Source organism: Panthera leo, chromosome D3 (genome assembly GCF_018350215.1).
Source record: "Panthera leo isolate Ple1 chromosome D3, P.leo_Ple1_pat1.1, whole genome shotgun sequence".
NCBI classification, from domain to species: Eukaryota; Metazoa; Chordata; class Mammalia; order Carnivora; family Felidae; genus Panthera; species Panthera leo.
The window spans coordinates 68,443,489-68,449,556 of record NC_056690.1 but is presented as its reverse complement, the minus strand read 5'-3'; the positions used below and the strand labels follow the sequence as shown (position 1 = coordinate 68,449,556).

The 6,068-nt window shown below is 44.8% G+C and overlaps 1 long non-coding RNA gene across 1 annotated transcript; it reads left to right on the top strand.

The window, feature by feature from the left end:
- Positions 1-484: 484 nt before the first annotated feature.
- On the top strand, positions 485-5,862 carry LOC122203888. Its single transcript, XR_006195386.1, has 4 exons — positions 485-518; positions 1,080-1,238; positions 4,372-4,512; positions 5,714-5,862. It is a non-coding gene; the product is annotated as an uncharacterized LOC122203888 (long non-coding RNA).
- Positions 5,863-6,068: the final 206 nt, after the last annotated feature.

Genomic DNA, 6,068 nt, shown 5'->3' with positions numbered 1-6,068 from the left:
GCTCTCTCAAAAAATAAATAAATGTAAAAAAAAAAAAAATAAAGAAAACCTAAATAAATGCACTGAGATGCTCATTATTGTTAAGATATCCATTTCCTTCAAATTGAGACCTTTCTTCATCTTTTAATGTGACCAGCTCATGCTATAATTTCCCTCTAAGTGCTTTCTGTGCATTCCACAAATGGATGGGTTTTGTTTTCATTTCCATTCCATTCCAATTCTTTCCTAATTCTCACGTGACTTCTTTGACTCCTTGGTTGCTTGAACGTGGTGTGCACAATATATAGATATTTGGGAATGGTCCAGACACCTTTCTGTTGTCTATTTCTGGTACAATCCCATATGGTCTGAGATCATACTTTTTATGATTTCACATCTTTTAAATTAGTTGAGGTGTGTTTTATGGAGTATCTTAGTCAATATTCCATGTGCACTTGTGAAGAATGTGCATTCTGATGTCATCATTTGGAATGTTCTAGTAACTCAGTGGGGTCAAGATGGTCGATAGTGTTGCACAGGTCTGCTAAATCTTTACCGGTTTTCTTTTTATTTGTTCTGTTGATTAGCATCACCGTGTGCTAAGGGATGGGGCTGGGGTGCCAGAAAGATTTTTCTGTGTCTCTTCTCTACTGTCAGCTTTACCTCATGCCTGCTGCACAGAGGGAACCTCTTCCTTCTCATTCTCTTGCCTCTCCCCCAGTCCAGACCAGTGTCACTTGTTCTTTGGTTCTTGCCTGCCTGGTGGTGGGTGTGGAGGGTGTGGAATGAGGTTCTCTGTCATCCGGACTCAGCCCCAGCCTTAGGCAGGCACTGCTTTCTCTGTCTTGGAATTGGGGCTTCCCTAGTAAGCCTGACCTTCCTCCAGTAATAGGAGACTTGATGGTTAGGCCCAGGACTGCATCCTCTGGGAGGAGAGACTTTGCTCTTTTCCTTTCCTCCCGTTTCAACGTGTCTTCCCCTGTGCTCTAGAGAACATAGGGCTGCTGTCCTTCCCCAGTGGCTTCATGTCTCTTATTTCGAGAAAGATATGGGTGTGGTCTCACACCTTTCTTCCAGCCATGTCGGCTCCCCTCTTCCAGCCCTGAACCATGGAGGAAGGTTTTCTCTGGTCTCCCACCTTGCCCCAAATCATCCATGAAGGCCTAGTGGAGCTTTATGGGGAGGAGCTTCTGAGTCGTGGCAGCTCCCTTACGTCTGCAACTCCCAGGGGATCTGTGGGCTCGTGCTGGTCACACTTGGTAAGTCTCCAAGCATCTTCGCTGGATGCTTCTTCTTGGCTTCTACAGTGGCCTTGTCTTCCTCCTTTGTTCTGTTACAGGTGGGCCAGTGCTCATGTCCTCTCTCTCCTCGGGGGGAGTCTGTCTTTCCCTAGATTTCATGTTCATCATGTGGTCCTGTGGCCTCAGTTTTTTTCGATGAGTTCCAGAAAAGTCATGATTTTATAGATTTGGTTTTTTTTTTTCTTGTTGTTAAGGCAGGAGTGACACTTTTTTTTTTTTTTTTTTTTTTTTTTTTAGCTTTCTATATTCTAGGTGGAAGCCAAAAGTCAAAATATATTTTTAGATGATTCACTTTTATCCTGAATCACTTTGGGTTCTTTTCAAATACCATATTTATCCTCTATGGATGAAAACTCATTACCATCAAAATGATTCTCAAGAATCCGTGCCTCAAGATCTGTGGGACATTCCCAGAGCACAATCCCAAACACGTGTTCATGGATGAGCACTGTGTCATAACTGCACGGTTTCTCAAGATGAGTACTCCCAGCAGGGACACTGACTTCAGTGTTCCAGTTTTTTTTTTAAAGTTTTTATTTATTCACTTAAGTCATCTCTATGCCCAACGTGGGGCTCGAACTCATGACCTGGAGATCAAGAGTCGCCCTCTCTTCGAGTGAGCCATCCAGGTGCCCCGAATATTCCGGTCTGAATGGGTCCTTATGGTCTCATTACTGCATGGATACAGGAAACCTGAGACATATTGTCTCCTCGATCTCAGTAAGATGAACTTCTCCGAACCTCAGTTTCCTCATCTGTAAAAAGCAGGCTAATAATAGTTTCCAGATCAGAGGACTGTGGTGAGCATGTAAAGAACTGAGCACAGTCCAACAAGAAGTGCTGAGTGGGGTGCCTGGGTTGCCCAATGGGTTAAGTGCCCGACTCTGGCTCAGGTCATGATCTCATGGTTTACGGGTTCGAGCCCTGAATTGGACTCTGCACTGACAATGCGAAGCCTGCTTGGGATTCTCTCTCTTGCCCTCCATCTCTGCCTCTCCCTGACTTTCAAAATAAATAAACTTTTTAAAAAAAGTGTGATGCAAATATTACATTTATTGTTATGTGATGCTAAAAATACATATTTATTACTTAAGAGAGAATGACCATACATTATATTGCCCTTTGTGAAATCACTTTTTTTAAATGTTTATTCATTTTTGAGAGAGAGAGAGACTGAGAGAGAGAGAGAGAGCAGGGGAGGGGCAGAGAGAGAGGGAGACACAGCATCCAAAGCAGGCTCCAGGCTCTGAGCTGTTAGTACAGAGCCTGATGCGGGGCTCGAACTCACAAACTACGAGATGATGACCTGAGCCGAAATCGGACGCTTGACTGACTGAGCCACTCAGGTGTCCCGCCCTTTGTGAAATCATTAATGACACCCCATTTCCTAAGCATCCTGGTTTGGACAATAAATTATATATCACCCTCCCAAGATCCCACAGCTAGTAAGTTCAAGTAGTCGGGATTTGAGCACAGGTCTCTCTGAGTCAGAATTTTGGGAACCACAAGGTTAAAAGCAAGAAAACTCACTAGGGCAGAAGCCAGGAATTCTTTTTTTTCTCCAGTCTTCTGCACAGGCTCCATTCCAGGATGTTCCCCAGACCAGGAATAAAGCATCCAGTATACTCTGTATGCAGAAGGCCTCCCTCTCTCCTTATCGACTTCCTGTCCTAGCCTGTGTTGTTTTGTTTTGTTTTGTTTTTTATTCCTTGCACTTTCTAATCTGCATAGTCCTTATTTCAATCCCTTTACAATACTCTCACTTAGGATTTCACAACTGGCATTTAAAGGCAATTTTGTCTCAGTCCAGAGAAGCTCCCTTGAACTTTAGACCATTAAAAAGAAAACAGTTAGGATCTGGTTAGTGCGTTTTAGCCTAGAAACTTCAGATCAGTGTAGGGGCTCCAGGGAGCTAGGCAAGGATTCCTCTGCGGGAGTAAGAAAAGGCAGGTGGAGTCATTCCAGGGCTTTCCTTAAGGTGCCGGGGTAGAGACATTCCCTTTCAGGCATAGGGGTTAAATGGGGGGAGAGTGGAAGCTTGGAGCCTCTGGTGACATCTTTTCCACTTCACGGGGGTTTGGGAGACAGATGCCATCATGGAGGAAATGAGAGCCAGAGATGGAAAGAGACTCCTGATGAGTTACGGCCTGCCCCTTTGTAGCTGAAAGAGTCCAGATTACTACAAGGAATTCTCTGGGGAACTTAGTGACAGTCAAGTAGTTACCTAGGTTTGTCTGATGGGCATTGTCGAAATATATCCGATAGTGACACTACCTTGCTGTTTATCGAACGCCTGTCGAGATAGACTGCTCTGGTCATAACCTCCCTGCGTCCTCCCCTCTGAATGTGCCTTTTGCCGTAGCTCCTGGCAACGGGTGGAGCCGATTTCTCCACTTCTGGAATCTCGGCTGGCTTCTGACTTACTTTTGTACACGAGTATGGGGCACAAGGGACAGTGTGCCAGTTTCAAGTCGAGGTCACTGCCGTGGGAAAAAGCCCAGGCTGGCCTATTGGACGATGAGAGACCATGTAGAAGAGGGCTGTGGCACCCCGACTGCGGCCAGTCGACTCGCATGGGTATGAGCCACCAAGCCTCTGACCACGGATGCACGAGGGAGTCTGACGAGGGCTGGAAGAACCAGCCAACTGAGCCTCGCCTAAATTACTGGCCTGCAGAATTGTGGGCTAAATCTATGGCGGTTGTCCGAAGCCACTAACTTTTGGGGTCACCTGTTTCCTAGCAGTTCGCTAACTGGTACTCTTATTATGACCGAGGTACTCTAGAAGCATTAATCAAGCACACTAGCTTTGGAGACAGACAAATCTGATTTTGAGTCATGGCTCTATAGCCTCTCAGCTGTGTGACCTTGGGCAAGTTGTTGGTTTTTTTTTTTTTTTTTTTTTTTTTTTTTTTAACTGTCTCTGTTTGGATTTCTTATCTGTAAAATGGGTATAATCGTGGTTACGGAATTTTGTTAAAATAAACGGGATGAGGCTTGTGACGTATGTAGCACAGTGCCTGTGGCACACGATAATTTCTGGTACTCATGATCTATCTTATGAGCTAGCTGGTGTGATACTCATTTTACAGATGAGGAGACAGAAGCTCAGAAGGCTGATTTGATGATAATAATAGTGACTAAATATGGAGGGTCCACTAGGGCCTGAAATGTTCATAAGCTACTTCTTCCAGAATTGGAACCACAGGATCTGTAGGTGCAGCATAACCCAGGTGAGCCCAGGTGAGCAGAGGGTCTCATGGGGGTCAGGGTCGGGGCAAGAGCCCGGCCTCTCACCTCCTGGAGAGGGCATGATGATTGGGCCTTCAGAGCTTCCACACCAGTGTTCCCTCGGGGAGGAGGAGCTAAGCCTGAGAGCTGGAGAGCAGGAGAAGGTCTAGAAGATTCCAGGGAGGTGCCACTTCATCCTCACATCAGCTTTTAGCGAGTACTGACAGGGAAGGGGCCCTGACAGGTGCAATTCCCCACTTTCACATTCTGCTTCCCACAACTGGGTCATTTGCTGCTGAGCCCCATGGGGCACCTTGTCTAGACTCTCTCCCTGCCATGGTCCAGACAAAGCCAGAACAATGAATCACAGAATAAATAGGTCTTGGACTCGATGTTCTTCCAAAAGTCAGAGTGATTCCATCCCAATTCTTACCGCCAAAATTATTCTTACACTCAAGTACTTATATGGTCCTTCTGCCTGCTGTCTTCAGTTTCCCCTTCCCTCCTCCTCCTCTCTCTGCATGTTCCATCTCAACACGTGCACACACACACGTGCACACACACACGTGCACACACACACATGCACACAGGCACTGTCTTCCATCACAGTAATATTTAGACTTAGGGTTTTCATAGTGTATTTTATTTTTTCTTTATTATTTATCACTGCCTGAAATTTTCTATGTATTTATTTGTTTAATATCTATCTTCTTGCACTATTATATAAGCTCCAAGAGGGATGTTTTATTCCTGATATAGCCCCAGTGCCTGGAACAATGCCTAACACAGGGTGGGTGCTAAAAAAAATATTTGTTGCATGAGTGAATGAATGAATGAAGTAGGTGTGTGTATTAGGGTGGGAGTCACAGTTTCAGGGGGGAGTGGATGATGGGTGGAAAGTCAACGATATCTTGTGCTTTCAAAGCACCTTTGACTTTTCAAATCATCCTGTGGACGGTAACCTTATGGGATGCTCACAACCACTCAAGAGGTACCCAGGACTGCAGTGTTGTTCCCACATGACAGATGAAGAAGATTCTAGAATCTGTTAGTGGAAAGCTGACTCATTTCCATGTTCTCCTAAAGTGGAGATGAAAAAGCAGAGCATATAGGTGGAAAGTGAAGGCGAAAACAAAAGCAGTTGACAAACGTACTGCCATTTTGATTTTGTTGGTCATTTTTGTCCTGATCCTTCTCCTGCAGGCAAACACCAACCCCCAAACTAACTTGCTCACAAACCAAAGGCAAGCTCTGTTGTCGCACTTGGTTTTTTGCACAAGACTTAAGAAGAGATCGTCTTCTGTCTGCGCTGTCATACAAGTCAAGGTGATGCGATTTGCCTTCCAATAAACTCTCGGAATAATGACAACACCAGATTTCTATTTAATTTTTCATATTTGGGCAACTTTGGACGAGGTTTGTTGACTTGAGCTATTTTTAGAAACACTACGAAGAATTTTCTTTCCTTTCCCCATCTTTGTTGTTGAACCAGCCTTCCTCCCTCCTCTACTTTCTTTGTTAAGGGTTAGTTTCAATCTCCACCTAAATATTTTTGGGA